This window comes from Pogona vitticeps, chromosome 4 (genome assembly GCF_051106095.1).
Source record: "Pogona vitticeps strain Pit_001003342236 chromosome 4, PviZW2.1, whole genome shotgun sequence".
NCBI lineage: Eukaryota > Metazoa > Chordata > Lepidosauria > Squamata > Agamidae > Pogona > Pogona vitticeps.
Window position 1 is genome coordinate 145874992 of NC_135786.1, and position 17509 is coordinate 145892500.

General features: G+C 42.6%; 1 protein-coding gene across 8 annotated transcripts in view; it reads right to left on the reverse strand.

Annotated features, from left to right (window-relative positions):
- The window catches only part of CDH18 (cadherin 18), a 787224-nt gene that overhangs the window by 520402 nt on the left and 249313 nt on the right, over nt 1–17509 (reverse strand). For all 8 annotated transcript variants that reach the window (XM_072998510.2, XM_078391717.1, XM_078391712.1 and 5 more), the window contains one exon: nt 16131–16206. The gene's annotated coding sequence lies outside the window, so the exon portion shown is untranslated. The remainder of the gene's footprint in view (nt 1–16130; nt 16207–17509) is intronic.

A 17509-nucleotide genomic window follows, 5' to 3' on the forward strand; every position in this document is an offset into this window, starting at 1 on the left:
ACATACTGCACTTACGAGATCTGGGTTAAGAATACAAACTAACTGTGTAGCTTACATGTTTATGACCAGACCCTCAGCTTCAGCTTCCAGGATTTTGAAGGAAAGCTCATCAAAGAACCATGTCTGAAATTCTGGACAGCCACTACAAGTCAGGCAGAGTCAGCCATACCATTATGCAGAGTTTGGGAGTTGCCTTATGTAGCATATGCTGAGGGATGCCAGTATGATATTGGAGAGGAAAATTGTTTGCTAATCAACTTGTCCTTCACTTACTAATCTAGCCTGCTTTCTTCAGGAGCAGTGAACAATGTTATCCCATCATGCCTGTTGGAGGAAAACAGTTCTCTCCACTTGGGATTATACATGTAATGAACAGGGACACCAGTTGTTCCAGAACAGCTGCTGCCAACTCAGTGATGGCAACTTTCAGATTTTACTTCTGGAAGAATAGACTAGATTGTCCGTTCCAATATTGTTAGACAAAAGCCTGCCAGTTTTTCAAAGTCTAATAAGTTATCTAAAAGAAGACATGTTTATAAGTGATTGGAATGCAAATGTAGGAAACAAATCAGAACCAAATGTCAGAAAATTTGGACTAAGGGTCAGAAACAAAGCAGGAGAATGACCCGTAGAGTTCTGTAAAACAATCCGTTTGTTGCAAATACATGCTTCAAGCAAACGAACAGACAACTGTACACATGGACATAACCAGAAGGCCAATATAGGAATCAAATAGACTACATAATTGGAAGCAGGAGATGGTGAAGCTGGACCCTCTCTGCCAAGGCAAGACCAGGAGCAGATTGTGGGTACTGATCAGGAACTGGTAATGTCAAGCATTAGAGTAAAGCTGAAGAGGAGCACTGAAAGAATTCTAGTGCCAAAATAGAATTTACGCAACATATCTGGTGAATTTAAAGACTGCATAAAGAACAGATTTGCATTATTAAAGTCAAGTGGCCACGAACCAGAAGAACTGTGGATTGAAACCAGAGATAGCATTAAGGAAAAAAAATATAGAAAGACAATTCCTGCAGGGAAAAACAAAGGGAACCTTGATGGATGATTGAAGAAACAGAAAAAAATGCTGAGGACTGGTTTTTTTGTTGCCTTTCTCCGCAAAGGACCCAAGGAGGCTTACATCACTAAAACAGTATTTAAAATCTAAAACAGTAAGTATACAAACATTTTAAAGTACTATATTAAAATGGTAACTAAAATCAACATTAAAACACATTTAAAATATCAGAGCACAACAGTCCATTTCAAACCCCTCTCAGACTATCAGTCACTAAGGAAAAGCCTGCCTGAAGAGAAAGGTCTTTGCCTCCCTGCAGAAGGACAGCAAAGATGGGGCCAGCCTAGCTTCCCATGGGAGGAATGACAGAGAAGACCCTCTCCTGTGTCCCCACCAAGCACACCTGTGAGGATGGTGGGACTAAAAACCTTCCCTGATGATCATAATGCCAGGGCAGACTCATAGAGGGAGATGCGGTCTTTTAGATAGCTTGGGCCCAAGCCGTTTAGGGCTTTGTAGATTAAAACCAGAATTTTTATTGTGCCTAGAAACAGATCAGCAGGCAAAGGAGCTCTTCTAAACAGAGTGTTACATGTTCCCTGTAACCAGCCCCAGTTAACAACCTGGCGGTGGAATTTTGGACCCTTTGGAGTTTCTGAACACTTTCCAAAGGCAGCCCCACATAGAGTGTATTACAGTAATCCAACTGAGATGTAACCAGCGCATGTGTCACTGTGGCAAGATCAGGACTCTCATGAAACTAGCAAGGTTCTGGCCATCACTGACATCTGGGCATTCAGGCTAAAAGATGAAGCAAAAGTAAAAGGTAACAGAAACAGGATCAGAATTTGGAATGCAGTTTTTCAGCTACTGTAATGTGAAGACAGAGAACTATTCTAATGGACAGTGCAAATAAATAGAAAAGAACACCTTATTGTTGGAATGAGAACAACAACAAGGTATCACCCACTCTTGTTTTCAGATTGTATATTGGTCTAGTGTCATCTTCCTTCCTTCCTTCCTTCCTTCCTTCCTTCCTTCCTTCCTTCCTTCCTTCCTTCCTTCCTTCCTTCCTTCCTTCCTGTTGATCAATGATGCGACTCAATATAAGGCAATGTTGTCTTGTGTTCGTACTATTTCCAAACACATAAACTGAATTAAATTCTCTAAGCATAAATGTATTCCATTTAGGGGATCCTCCTTTTCTTTCTCTACTTCTCTCCCTATTTCCTTGAAATTATTAGTATGTTATTTGGCAACTGCAGCCACTATTTTTGGACATTTTTAATACTAGTATTAAATTTACATAACAAAACTAGATCTACAGTATGAATGGCCTTTGAATCCCCATATAAAGAATCTTGCACATGTCTGGCTACCAAGGTGGGCTAGAAAAACAGTGAAAATCATTACGTTCATGCTCCTCTAAGTTTCTTAAAGGATTTCTCTGGACACAGTTGGAACAGAACATTGGACTACTAGATGGATATTGGTTGGAGCCAAAAAGGCAATTATGTTCTTATTCTGAAAAGGCACCCTTTTTAATTGCAGGGGGATTGTCTTGCTGGGAGAACAAACTCATCCTGCCCTCAGGACCTATAAAGCTGTGAGTTTCAGGTTGTGAGTAATGCTGAATAAAGCTAAAGAAGTAAGCCTACTTTTTAGGCTAAAGAATCCAAACAGATAATTTAGCAGGGCAGCTAGCAATTACATAATCAAAGATTAAAATACGTTTATTACAACTATTTTAATAAAGACATTCAGAACAGAACAGATTAAGCTTTATTGCTTAAAACCATAGGTCATCACAATACATCAACAGCAACACAAAACATAACACATATGTAAATATAAGATGACATAACTTCCCTCCTTCCTTAAGACTTTCGATGCTTGGCACATATCTTTACTGCCAGAGCCCATTTTGCACCTTATTTATTTACCTTGATTAGTAGTGGTTGCATCCCTACCCACAAGCAGCATACAAAGTTGAGCCGGGGGGGGGCAGTTATCACACAAAGTTTTGAGAATGCCAGCAAGAAATTGACTTCTGGGGTGCTCATAGAAAGGGCAACTTAATAAATGATGGAAAACATCTTTGACCTCTCCTGATCCACAGATGCAGAGTCTTTGATTGAATGGGACATCATCATATCTCCACTCCAAATCACTGAAAACACAAAGCTGTGAATGCTTTTCTCAAAGGGGCTGAAGTTAGATTAACAAAATAATTCTCCAAACCAAATACTATTTTGTAGAGGGGGAACCAACAAAAATAGGACATTTGTGAGATGGCACACAAATTCAGCCACTTCAAGTAAAGACAGTCTTTTTTATTTAACTAGCTGCTTTACTCTATTAGAGGCAAAAGCAGACAAGGGGTCCATGTCAATTGCATCATTCTGTAAAATGGGTCTAACTGAATTTACCCAGGACTCTCAAGAAGAACTCTGGAGTTGTTCTTTATAGCACTTCTTTGGAAGGCGAGAGTCACTTATGCAGGCCAATTTCAGCCAATACATGACCAGTATATGTGGGAGTGTGTTACAATTGGGATTAATCCTTCTTCAACACTTAAGTATGCAGCAGGTGTGCCACAGAGGACTGTTAGGAGAGATCCTATGAAAGAGTTTTGAACCACTTCTTGAGGTAGGGTCTTTGTATATCCCCATATCTCTGCCCCATATATTATTTGGGAAACTACTTTCTTCACAGACACCTTAACTGCCATGGCAACTAAATTCCCCTCCTGCATTGTAGGAAACTCCAAAAGAGACTAAGTGGAATGAGACACTTTCAGATTGATTGCTTTCAGATGATGTTTCCTTGAAAGCTGGGCATTAAAGCAAAGGCCAAAATATCTAAAGTTGTGTGACTGCCCAATGAGTTTATCATCAAGCTTTCACATGTGGGTTTTTCTCTTCCTTCCAAAGACTACTACTTTGGTTTTGGTGTAATTGATGATGAGGTGTTCTCTTACAGAGAATTTGCTCAGTTTAGCCAAAAGTTTTTGCATGCTAACTAGTGTAGTGGAAACCATTGCAATTTCATCTGCGTATAAAAAGACTGAAAGCTTGACAGTAGAAATGAGTTTATTCATTCTTGCAAATTTCCAGTCCAACCAATCTTCTCTCTTGCTGAACTACCAGGTTTTCTTTAAATGGCATCATTATTGACACTTTTCTAATTGTTAGAGAGAGAGAGAGAGAGAGAGAGAGAGAGAGAGAGAATTGGATTGGCATATGATCACTCTCAGGCATACTGAGAACTTCAAAATTTTCAAAGTGAAACAGTACTGAATGTGAGAGAATCACGTAATCCATCACACTTTTGCTTTGGACGATAAATGTACATAGGCCTGAGTCTGGATCTACCTTTGTAGAGACGGTATTTGTAAATGAGACAAAGACATTGAAAAAAACACGTTTCTTATATTTATTTTTAATCCAAGCAGATCTGATGTTTACCTCCTCCTTTCTTACTCTTCAAGTGCAGTGGCATGTATAATAAGGAAGTAACTGGTAAACCATTCTCCCTGGACAGCTCTGTTACATACAGCACTGATGTTACCTGTCTGTCATGGGTTTGGAGGGAAAGTTCCATCCTATGGGGAGTGGAAGGCGGGACATCAGGAGGAGGGGCTGTACTGTATATAAATGTGAAGCCTGTGTGGTGAAAGGAGACGCTGGGAGGAGACAAAGCAGCAGCTGGGAAGAAGAAGCTGGTGTGGGAGTCTGTGTGTCAGACAGGGTACTACTGTGTGTCAGTACCAACCTGATAGGTTCAGGTGTCTGAATGGTTAGCTAGAACTGATAGGTTCAGGGTCTGTGCTTCAAGTTAAGTGTTCTGTGTGAACCAAACTGTATGCATGTATGAATGAGACTAAGCCACGTTACTATATCTTATTCACATAATCCTTTTATTTTCCCTGTGTGTTGTTTTAAATAAACCTTATTCTTTTATTTGTTGAAAATCCATCCCTGGTCTGTGTGACTTCTTACAGGGAATGGTTGGTGGCAGCTTAGTTAACGTGTGGCAGATCCCAGTAGGTCTGGGTTTGTCACATTGATTGGTGTCCAGCGTGTGGGATACGACTGGTCCAGTTGTCCAGCGGTCCAGCAAAGCCTTGGCAAGTGTGCCCAGAGCAAGGGGGGTCTAGTCAGGGACATTCTGAGGCGCGTAGGTAATCTTCTAGGTGTACCTCACGGGGAGGTGCGCTAGTGGAAGAACGTGCCAACTGGGGAGACTAGATTAGAGTGCTCTGAGGCAGCCTGGTTTTGGCGGGAAAAAGCTGAGGCAAAACTGTGAAATAGCAGTGATCTAGCCTGCCTGCTGAGAGGCCTAGCAGAGGGGGGTAGACTCTAATTCGCAACTGTTGCAAGTTAGTGCTGAAAGAACAGCAGCCTAGAGAAGGCTGGTTCTGAGGCAAAAGAAAAAAAAAAGTGGTCGCTTTATTTTGAGGCTTGACTTTTTAAAACAGCTTGTTCTGAGGGGGGATTATGCCCCTGACTCGAAGCCAAGTGGCAGAAATGGGTGAAGTGAAAGACCCCCAGGTTGACCAAGGTTCTGAGGATGAATTTGGCTCAGTGCAGGGTGACAGCACAGGAGAGCAGAACCCAGAACTCAGAAAATTGCTCATAGCCCAACAGCATGAACTGAGGGTGAGGGAAATGGAGGAAAGATTAGAGCGAGAAAGAAGACAATTTGAATTGGAATTGCAGAGAGAGAAAATGGCGTTTGAATTAAGAAAACTGGAACTGATGAACCAGAACAATAATAACAATAGGGATTCTGAGGGAGGCCAATTGTCTAAGGCTGACCTGAAGAAATTCCCTGTGTACCACAAGGGAGATTGTCCTGAGGTGTTCTTTTCCTTAGTGGAAAGAGCGTTTGTGGACTTCTCAGTGAGGGAAACTGAGAAGATGACCATCATGCGATCTTTAATCAGTGGTAGCCTGGCTGAGGTTTATGCCGAGATGCCTGAGGAACTGATGAAAGATTTTGCAGAGTTTAAGAAACTGGTGTTTGCCAGACATGGGATAAATACGGAGCAGCTGAGACAAAGATTCAGGTCCCTCACAAAAAAACCAGAGCAGACTTTTACCCAAGTGGGGGCCCAATTGGTGAGGCTGCTTGAGAAATGGCTATCTCAGGAGGGGACAGAGACCTATGAGCAGCTTAAAGACTTGATAGCACTGGAACAGTTCTATTCAGTCCTGCATGGGGAATTGAAATTCCAGGTGAGGGAAAGGAAACCAAAATCTGTGGCAGAAGCAGCCGAGATCGCAGATTTTATTTCCCAAATAAGAAAGCCCTTGGGTGAGGGGAAATCTGTAGGTAAACCCAAAGAAACCTACAGCAAGTACTCTCAGGGACCAGGGAAAAACCAGCAAGGGGGAGGGGCCCATGGTGAAGGGAAGCCCTCAGACATGAAACCAAGACCTCAGATTTTGGAGGGAAAACCAAAACAAGATGAGAGAGAATCAAAATACACCAGAAAATGTTATTTCTGTCAGGGAAAGGGCCATCTAATCTCAGAGTGTGAGAAATTAAAGCAGCTAAAAGGAATGGTGCCTCAGGATTCGAGTGGAACCAAGCCAAAAGCTGTGTTCTGTGTCCAGAAAGAGCAAGGCTCATTGTCACTGAGGGAGCCTGTTGCCATGGCGACTCAATCTGGAACAGTGACATCTGCTGATCAGGCTGAGGAAAATGGTCCTCTCGCGGAGGTAAAGCGCTGCTTGCTGGTGAAAACAGATTCTCAGTTGTTTGAGACAGCAGGGGTGGACGTAGGAATACTTGACCGTCAGTATAGGGGGCTGCGGGACACTTGTTCCCAGGTAACCCTGTGCCATCCAGATATTATTCCTAGGGAGTATATAATCCCGAATGAGAGCATGAAGGTGGCAGGGATTGGAGGGCAGGTGATCTCTCTGCCAGTAGCAGAGGTACCTGTCAACTTTCAAGGCTGGAGGGGAGTTTGGCGGCTAGCAATTTCATCGACTCTGCCAGCAGCCGTGCTCGTGGGAAATGACCTGGCTGAACATGTGAAACGGGTGCTAGTGATTACACGCACACAAGCCACCACGGGGACAGTTCAGGGGGGTAATGATGAGCCAGAGACGGAAGCAGAGGGGAGTTCAGAAGCTGTGGTGGAAACCTTAACCACAGACAGCAGATTTGGACAGGAGCAAAAGGCAGACGCCACTCTCCAAAAGTGTTTTGAACGGGTGACTGACGCCCAGCTAACACCTGAAACCCCAGTGAGATTTCTGGAGAAAAAGGGGATTTTATATAGAGAGACCCTGAGGAATATCCCAAAAGGGGGAGATGGGATCAGAAGTCAGCTGGTGGTACCTGAAAAGTATCGCCCCATGATCTTACAAAGGGGGCACTCTGACGTGTTTGCTGCGCACTTAGGGGTGAACAAAACACAGCAGAGAATCACACAGAATTTTTACTGGCCTGACATAGGGAAGCAGATCAGGGAGTTCTGTAAACAATGTGATGTGTGTCAAAGGCAGGGGAATAGCCGCGATAGGACCAAAGCAAAGTTGTGCCCTTTGCCTGTGATTGACACTCCGTTCAAATGCATAGGGGTGGATATTGTGGGACCTTTGCCCAAGGCCACAAAGAGGGGGAACAGGTTCATTCTCACAATTGTGGACCATGCCACAAGGTACCCTGAAGCCATACCCTTGACTAACATTGAAACTAACACAGTGGCAGATGCCTTGGTGGGGTATATGTCCAGGATGGGATTTGCCTCAGAGATAATCACAGATTTGGGCGCATCGTTCACATCAAAGCTCATGAAACGCTTATGGCAAATCTGTGGAATTAAGCACAAGGAAACCACTGCTTATCATCCTGAAAGTAATGGGTTAACTGAGAAGTTCAATGGGACTCTAATGCGCATGATTAGGGCTTACTTGGCAGAGAATCCAAACAATTGGGACCAGAAGCTGCAATCCCTTTTGTTTGCTTATCGATCAGTGCCACAAGCCAGTACCGGGTTCAGTCCATTTGAACTTTTATTTGGGAGAAGGGTGAAAGGGCCCCTTGATTTGATCAAACAAAATTGGGAGCAGATCACCCAGGATGACCCACAAGACGTTGTGACATACATAGACACCCTGATGAATGACCTAAAGAGAAATCTAGAGCTGGCAGCAGAAAACCTGCAAGCTCAGAAGGTCAGACAGAAAACATGGTATGACCACAAAGCTAGAGAGAGGCACTTTGGCCCAGGGGAGGAAGTGCTTTGGCTTAGGCCCTGCAGGGAGAATAAACTGCAGCTCAAATGGGCAGGACCATATAGGGTCATTTCCAAGATGTCAGACCTGAACTACCTTATAGAGCAGGAGGAGAACCAAGCAAGGAGGGTGGTTCATGTGAATGCCCTAAAACCCTACTACAGAGGGGAACAGAGGGTTTTATTTGCGATAAAAGCAGCTGAGAGTGAGGAAGCTGAATTACCCTTCTGGGAGGGTAGAGGGGAAGTAAAATACAACCCAGAGGAGGTAAAGATCAATCCTGCACTCACCCAAGACCAGCAGCAAGAACTAAAAATGCTGCTTAGTAAATATCAACAGGTGTTTTCCAACAAGCCGGGGATAGTGAAGGGAGTGATGCATCGGATCCACACAGGGGATGCACCCCCGCAAGCAGTATCCCCATACCGAGTAACGGGACCCTATAGGGACAAGGTGCGGAAGGAGCTGGACGAGATGCTTAGGGAGAACATAATCGTCCCCTCTTCTAGTCCTTGGTCCTCTCCGATAGTCCTTGTGGACAAGCCTGATGGGAGCATTAGGTTTTGTGTCGATTACAGGAAATTAAACCGTGTAACCACTCCTGATGCCTACCCAATGCCCAGGCTAGACAACCTGATTGAAACCATAGGGGGTTGTCGGTTCATCTCATCATTGGACCTGGTAAAGGGATATTGGCAATTAAGAATTGATCCTAGGGATCAAGAAAAGACTGCCTTTTGCAGCCCTTTTGGTCTCTATGAGTTTCGAGTCCTGAGCTTTGGTCTCAGAAATGCACCAGCCACATTCCAAAGGCTGATGGACCAGACCTTGGCAGGGCTCAGTGACTTTACAGTGGCCTACATTGACGACATAGGGATCTTCAGTAATACCTGGGAAGATCACCTGATACACCTGGAGTTAGTGCTGCAGAGGTTAAGTGCAGCAGGGCTAACAGTAAAGGCCAGCAAGTGTCAGCTGGGTAGCCCAGAAATAAAATACTTGGGTCACATGGTAGGGGGAGGAGTGATAAAACCCCTAGAGGCCAAAATAGAAGCAGTTCGTGATTGGCCTAGACCCAACACCAAGAAAAAAGTCAAATCATTTCTTGGGTTGGTGGGCTACTACAGAAAGTTCATCCCGAGGTTTAGCGAGATTGCGGCTCCGCTGACCGATCTGACGAGGAAGACGGCTGATGACCGCATCCCGTGGACCAGCGACTGTGAGGAGGCGTTCCAGAGGTTGAAGCAGGCGCTCATCAACTATCCAGTGCTGCGGGCTCCAGACTTCGACCGGGAGTTCATCATCTACACCGATGCGTCTAACAGCGGGGTAGGAGCAGTTCTGTGCCAGGAGGATGAGAATGGTGACCAGCATCCAGTGTCCTACCTGAGTAGGAAACTCCAAAAAGGTGAGAGACATTTGGCAACCGTGGAGAAGGAGTGTTTGGCCATAGTCTACGCGATCCAGAAGGCCAAGCCTTACATCTGGGGAAGACATTTTGTTCTGTGCACTGACCATTCACCATTGCAATGGTTAAAGACAATGAAAACCCACAATAGCAAACTTATGAGGTGGGCTTTAAATCTACAGGACTATGACTTTGAAGTGAAGGTGGTCAGAGGGTCAGTGAACTGTGTTGCTGACGCCTTATCAAGAAGACCTGAAGAATGAAGACGGCGAAAGAAACATGGACTATGTGTATATATATCGATGACAAAAAGTTAAATGTACCTGGTTTTTTGAATTTGGTTTGTATGAATAAAGGTAACTTGATGTAATGTATATGGTAAATGGTTAAATGCCTAATTGCTATGGTTAACTTAGAATGTAAGTATAAGTAAGTATGATATGGTATGTGTAACTGTTGTTGTGTGTTTTATCCAGGTTGTTTTTTGGGAAAAAGCACCTTAGCTTTCTCCCTACAAAACAACTTATAAAGAGGGGAGGTGTTACATACAGCACTGATGTTACCTGTCTGTCATGGGTTTGGAGGGAAAGTTCCATCCTATGGGGAGTGGAAGGCGGGACATCAGGAGGAGGGGCTGTACTGTATATAAATGTGAAGCCTGTGTGGTGAAAGGGGACGCTGGGAGGAGACAAAGCAGCAGCTGGGAAGAAGAAGCTGGTGTGGGAGTCTGTGTGTCAGACAGGGTACTACTGTGTGTCAGTACCAACCTGATAGGTTCAGGTGTCTGAATGGTTAGCTAGAACTGATAGGTTCAGGGTCTGTGCTTCAAGTTAAGTGTTCTGTGTGAACCAAACTGTATGCATGTATGAATGAGACTAAGCCACGTTACTATATCTTATTCACATAATCCTTTTATTTTCCCTGTGTGTTGTTTTAAATAAACCTTATTCTTTTATTTGTTGAAAATCCATCCCTGGTCTGTGTGACTTCTTACAGGGAATGGTTGGTGGTAGCTTAGTTAACGTGTGGCAGATCCCAGTAGGTCTGGGTTTGTCACAAGCTCATTCTTGCTTGAGGCAGACTGGTGACTGGAGTTTTTGAAGGTCAGGGCTGACTGTTTAAGTGTTAGTTAATGCACTGCTGAGACGGGTCAGATGGGATTAAGCAGGGGAAGCTAATCCTGGAATTTCCTCAGGAAAAATAATTAAAAATCTGTGGGACTAGAGGTGCTTTAAGAGTGGCAGCAAGAGTGGATTGTCAGTTCTTGAGATACCTTATTTTAGCAAGAGTTTAGTGGCACAACACCTGGCTTGGGAGTCAAAAGAGTCTAAAACAACTGTTACACTGAATCCTTATAACTGTTTGTGCACATGATTTGTGGCCTGAAATAGAGAACCCCCCAACCACTTCACACTCATTTACTATGTTAAAATAAAACTACTTTTCCAGTTCTAATTATTGCTTCTGCTTACATTTCTCCCACGGGTCTAGAGGTATCCAGTCTATGGAACTCAAAGGTTTTGGAAGCTATCAACTTTATACTACTCTCAATATTGTTAACATAAATAACCATAAAAGACAAAAGGAATGTAATTATAATCACTCCTGAATGCATGGCTCATCCAGATGGAGCCTTTTCCTCTTATGTATACCAATATTGACAAGGTGTGATAACAATTCTGGCTTTGTCTTACTGAATATATCTTCCACAAGTGTGTTGTTGATGAGGTGCCACAAGCTTTTCCAGTTAGACTTATTCAATGTTTCCACAAAATTACTTTTTCAAAAAATACAGCCCGGAAGATTACTTCTAAAATATACTTGAAATATGTTTTTTTTTTTTTTTTTAATGGGGTTCTGGTAATAAGTGTGCACAGAAACCACAGTAAGATCACTCAGCACCAGGTGGCATCAAGTGGCAGAAAGAGACAGGAAAACATGCTCCATCTCAGGGACCCATCAATTGCACTGCCTCACTCCGCTTCATTGAGGGGGTATCAGAAGAACCAATTCACTACTAGTAAAATGGAGGAGCTTCTCAGAGCCACATAAAGTTGTTCCCCATTAATACGCCTGACCAACAAAGAAAGGCAGTAGTTCTCACCTACATGATCTTCTGCAGGAATATAGAACTGCAGACACATTTTCCTTACCTGTTATTGTTGATTAAGTGGAAGCAATTAGGTGAATTTCTGAAAACCATCATGTATTTTCAGCAATATTTTTTTTCTACTCTGGGGAAAATGAACTTTTAAAAAATTTGTGGAAAAAGAACTACCCCCCCCCCTTTATTGTTGTGTTGGAATTCTTTATAACAGTTCCAAATGGCAAGGGAACAAATATACCCCAAACTGGAGAAATAATATGAGTTTCTCTTCGCAAGTGTACGTGTTCTCTTTTTGTTGTGTGCCTTTTTTTTATCTCTGTCCTTTTTCTGCCTTCAAAACACAGCTTTATGAATTGGGAACTGCTGGATTTGATTCCTGAAATGTTCAGCTCTCTTTAGATTGCCTGAATACAGCAGGTGTTTGCAAGTTCTTTGCTGGCATTTGCTTTGTATGCTTCTCCAAAACAGCTCAGGGCTGTCACAGCTCCTGGTGTTCACTTAGGCTTAGGCACTGTTCAAAACAATTGTGCACTATGGCTGAAAGTTCCTGGTTGCTGGAATTAAAATAAGGATGGTTCCTCGGTGGGGCAGGCAGTTCAGTGCTCCCCAAAAGCCTGCCACAGTCTTCAGTTCCTCACAAAGTCCATAGTCCCCACTATCCTCTCTCTCTCTTTCACTCTCCCCCCACCCCTCCCAAGCAAGCAGTAATTCACAACAAGGTTGCATTCATCTCTTTTTTCTTTGCTTCTGTCTACCAGAAGATGCTTTACCTGCACCTATCACCTGAAACTTCTGGAGTGGACCTCTGGGTTTACATTACCACAAGGAGAGCAGCTTGCCTAGGAGCAGCAAAATCTATCAGTTTAATTTTCCTCTTACATTCATATTTTTAAAAGCTCAAATTATTTTCCTCTTGTCTATGAAGTTTGCAAATTTCATTAAATGCTTCTACAATGAACTGAAGTAAAACTCTCTCCTATCTGTACCAGATGCATTCCATAGGTATGATTATTCCCAGCACAGAGAGCAATACACTGTGCTTGAGGACCATATACTTGTCAAAGGTTAGGGTGCTTCTGGGTTGAGAGTACAGGAAGACAAACCCAGACTTAAAATACCAATACTCAAAGCCCTGGGTCTAGACAGATGAAGCCTTACAAGTTTGGTTCCTTTCACATCTGATTTTTTTAAGCTCAGGTTTTTCTCCCAGTCAGAATATAAAGACACTTGTGAATTTCAGTAACTTCTAATCAAATCTACATCAGATGGAAAGCTCTTTAATCTCTCTAGGTTGAGAGTGAAGACCAAAGTCCAGCTGAAATGCATGCAGGACTTCCTCTTCACTGATCACACAGCTGTTGTCACCCATTCTGCTGAAGACCTCCAATAACTTATGAAATGTTTCAGCAAGGCCTGCCAAGATTTTGGATTAACAGTCAGCCTGAAGAAAACACAAATCATGGGCCAAGGTGTGGACTCACCTTCCTCTATTACCATCTCCACACAAGAATTGGAGGTTGTTGATGACTTTGTGTACCTTGGCTCAATGATCTCTGACACTCTTGCCCTAGATGTCGAGCTGGATAAACGCACTGGCAAAGCAGCTACCATGTTCTCTAGACTCACCAAGAGAGTATGGCTTAATAAGAAGCTGATGGCATATATCAAGATCCAGGTCTATAGAGCCTGTGTCCTGAGTACACTCCTGTACTGCAGTGAGTCCTGCACCCTTTGTGCATGGCAGAAGAAGCTGAACATGTTCCATATGTGTTGTCTCTGATGCACCTGGCAGGACAAAGTTCCGAACAGAGTAGTCCTTGAATGAGCTGGAATTTTTAGCATGTATACATTACTGAAACAGCAATGTCTATACTGTATTGGCTTGGACATTTTGTGAGAACGGCTGACAGTCGGATTCCAAAATATCTCCTGTATGGAGAATTAGTGCAGGGAAAGTGCCAAGGGAGACCACAGCTGTGATACAAGGATATCTGCAAGCAGGATCTGAAGGCCTTAGGAATGGACCTCAACAGATGGGAAACACTGGCATCTGAGCACTCAGCCTGGAGGCAGGCAGTGCAGCATGGCCTCTCCCAATCTGAAGAGACCCTTGTCCAGCAGGCTGAGGCAAAGAGGCAGTCCCAAAAGCAGCAAAATCAGGGAGCTGGACAGGGGACAGATTGCATTTGTCTTCAGTGTAGAAGGGATTGTCACTCTCAAATTGGCCTTCTCAGCCACACTAGACGTTGTCCCACAACCTCTATTCAGAGCTCACTACCATAGTCTCTCGAAACTGAAGGATGCCTACTAATCAAATTGAACTGAATTGAACTGAAACAAATTGAACTGAAACAAAATTGTCACCCACCCTGATTTTGCACCTGCTTCTTCCAGGTTGTGTTTTAGAAAAAATAGGAACATTTTCTTATGTAAATAAGATATTCATTAAAAATGTTTCTGGCCAAACATACTGCTTCTTCTGACAATATATATAGTCTACTTGGAGAAAGTTCAGAAGGGAAGGCGTCATTGCATTATAGCACAAGGGGTTGCCAATATTTTACTGTTCTTGCACCTATTAGGCTGCTGGTAAAAAGATAAGATTGGGTCAACTATACCTGCAAAATTCTGGACAAAAAGTCAATTCTGGTTTGTTTTCTCTCCCGCCTCAAGCGGCTGATCCGGAAATGAATTACCAGAGTAGCTTACAGTGCACCACATATCCATGTCACAGTCACTTTGTTTCTTACTAAATGTACATTTGTCTCCCATTGACTGAGCACAGTTTGCATTATCTCCCTTTGAGGTTCTGCTTCTGCTACATTTCCAGCCATCACAGTCCCATGTCATACTTCAAATGCTGTGCAAATTCAGAAAGTGGACAGCTTGCAGATTCCCTATGTGATTCCTCCCCTCTTTTTCAACACTACAATCCTGTGCCATCAGCTGAGTCCAATGACAATTAATTCTGCCAGCCTCATATGCTTGCAATATCCATGACTCCCACAGGAGTCTCAGACATGGCCTACAATCAAGATGTAGAAAGAGGACTAGAGGTTGCCAACTGAGCAGGGGGAAAAGGCCAGATGTGCCATTCATTTATTTGGCAAAACGGAGTTTTCAATTAGATGTGTATGCTTGAACAGTGCATTTCACACACTTCCGCTGTAGCAACAAATCACTGAACTAAGTTCAAACATGCCACCATAAAAACCCACTGCGGGTTCTGCTGGATCAAGGAACCAACACAGACAGAGATTCAAAGAAGATGTGACACTAGGGCAATGTGGGAGTATCAGCTATAGATTTTGCTCATATGTGTTTCTGTATCTAGCTCTCCACTAAATCACAGGTTCAGGCATGCAAACCTTTCCTCTCAGCAACTGCCCCTTTTGGGCTCTGCCAAAAGCTAGAATTCTTGAAATCGTATGTTGAGAGCTCAGGGGACATGAGGACCAGTATGTCACTGTTCAGCCATAGTCACATCATAAACTATGACAATAAATTACGGTAAAGAAGCAAATGCAATGCAGACTGTCTGATATATTGCCGTCCAGCACAACTGATGACTCGCCAAAGCAGAGAGATACAGCAGCATTGCTTTCCAAAGAAACTGGTGAGATTATCTATGAGCCAGATTAGAGAGAGGCAAACTTGAGCACATTAGAAAAAGCAACCCATGTGCTGACTGCTACCAAGCCTAACTTTTAAGCATGAGTGCCTCCTGGGGCCCTTACTGTTTTGTACCTCCAGTGCTCATGGAGTTTGTTAAACCTCCTTCCATTGCTGTGTGTCAGGTTTTACAGTAACAGTAATGTGAGCAAACATCAGACTGGCCACAATGTGTGGCTGGTGAATTTGGTCTTCATCAGAGGTCACATTTTCTTCTGGCTTAGTCATTGTTTTATCCATTTAGATTGCTAAACTCTCCCTCATTCAAAGAATGTCACACTGAAATTAAATATGGTGCTTGCCTTGGAAAGACCTTCTCCCTGGCCTTTAGAGGAAACTTTTTTTGACCATATGAAACAGACCCTTGAGCATTAAATCCATTGCATTTCCTCCATTATTTTGAGATCTATTTAAGAAAAAAAAATCTCGCAGTATCAGAGAATGATCCTTGTCCCATAATATTCTTAAACATTGTCTAGCATTCAATTAATATTTATGAAGCAGAACCAGTAGTTAGATACATAATGAAAATAGGAACATGTTTGTTTCATTGCAGTGATCTTCATCTTAAAAGCAAGTTCCTCTAAAAAAACACACAAAAGGACAAGAATCCTGACATTTCTTATATATAATTAATAGCAATATTGGAAAAAATAAAGAAAGGAATCCTACCATTTGAATGCTGCTGTAAATTTTACAGAAGCTCCCACTGTTCTGAAATGCCTTCTCTCTGAATCTTCTTTTTCTCCTGAAAGAAAATAATATAAACAGTCTGGATTACATGAATGCTTCATACTTGAAATATTTCTGCTTCTTGTTTATGACAATCTTGAAAGACAATACTTTAAACCTTACTAGTATACGAACAAAAATATTTAGCAGTTATACTATATATTTCAAGTATACAAAACCTTTACATTCTCTGTGAGTTCAGGAATGTAGATCCGTATGTCTCATTCACGAAGAATAGAATGAAGTATTTCAGTGTTTTCCTCCTCACCCATGTGGATGGCTAAATATTTCCTGGAGTTCTCAATACAGTTATTTCAATGGTGGGAACTATATTTTGTGCATATACTTTTCATGTTCATGGACAATTCTTCATTTTTTGTGAATGCCTGTCCCTTTTTTGTGCAAAGCAGTTCAATGTCGTGCAATTATGCAATGGCTGAAATCTTGTTACTTAGAGTAGTAAGTCACAACTCAAGTAGGCCCATTGAATCAATGGAACTTACAGAAGAGTTGAGCCACCAAACCTCCACTGATTCAGTGGGCCTACTTTGATTGTGATTTACTACATTCAGCTACAGGATTGCAGCCAATAGTGTGAATTTCCCCAAATCAGCACCACTGCTTTATTGAGTAATTCAAAGCACAGACTGGGTTGCTCACATCTTTTTAAATAATCTGTCCATCCTTCTTCATTTGCCACAGGTGTGTGCTTTGAATTTTCTAAAATCAGACAGTGTGTCTCCAGCAGTACCATGTAATAAAAACAATATAGTGGGGTGTGAGAGAGGGAAGCTGGTTTGCTTGTTAAAACTGGGAGGGAGGAATTCTATGACATGTCATTTTCCCCCTGAAAACAATGCTTGAGTTTATGGATGGGTTTGAACATGTTTATGAGTAATCTGATGAGAAAAGCCAGATTACTCATAAACATGTTTGAACTTGCTGATGGGTTCAAATACTGTATAGGTTGCAGGGAAAATGTGAAATGTAATAGAAACCCTCCCCCTATTGATTAGCATTCAATCTGGGCTAAGAATTCCACCAGCACTCCTCAGTCACAGTGCTTTCAGGGAAAGGGTAATAAACTGAAATCAGTGAATGATAGATGTTCATGTTTTATATTTTAATGTACGTTAGTGCCGTTTTGTTGATTTAGCTGGGAGTAGAAGATTTCTACCTCCCTGCCTGTCCAACCTCTGTTGCCACCCACCAAATACAGCAACTTAAAACTCTGATCATTACTTGGGTCTTTAGTTTCACTTTTCATTGCAGCAACAGTTGAACTCTGAACCTCAGGGGGTTCCTTTAGGGGACCTAAC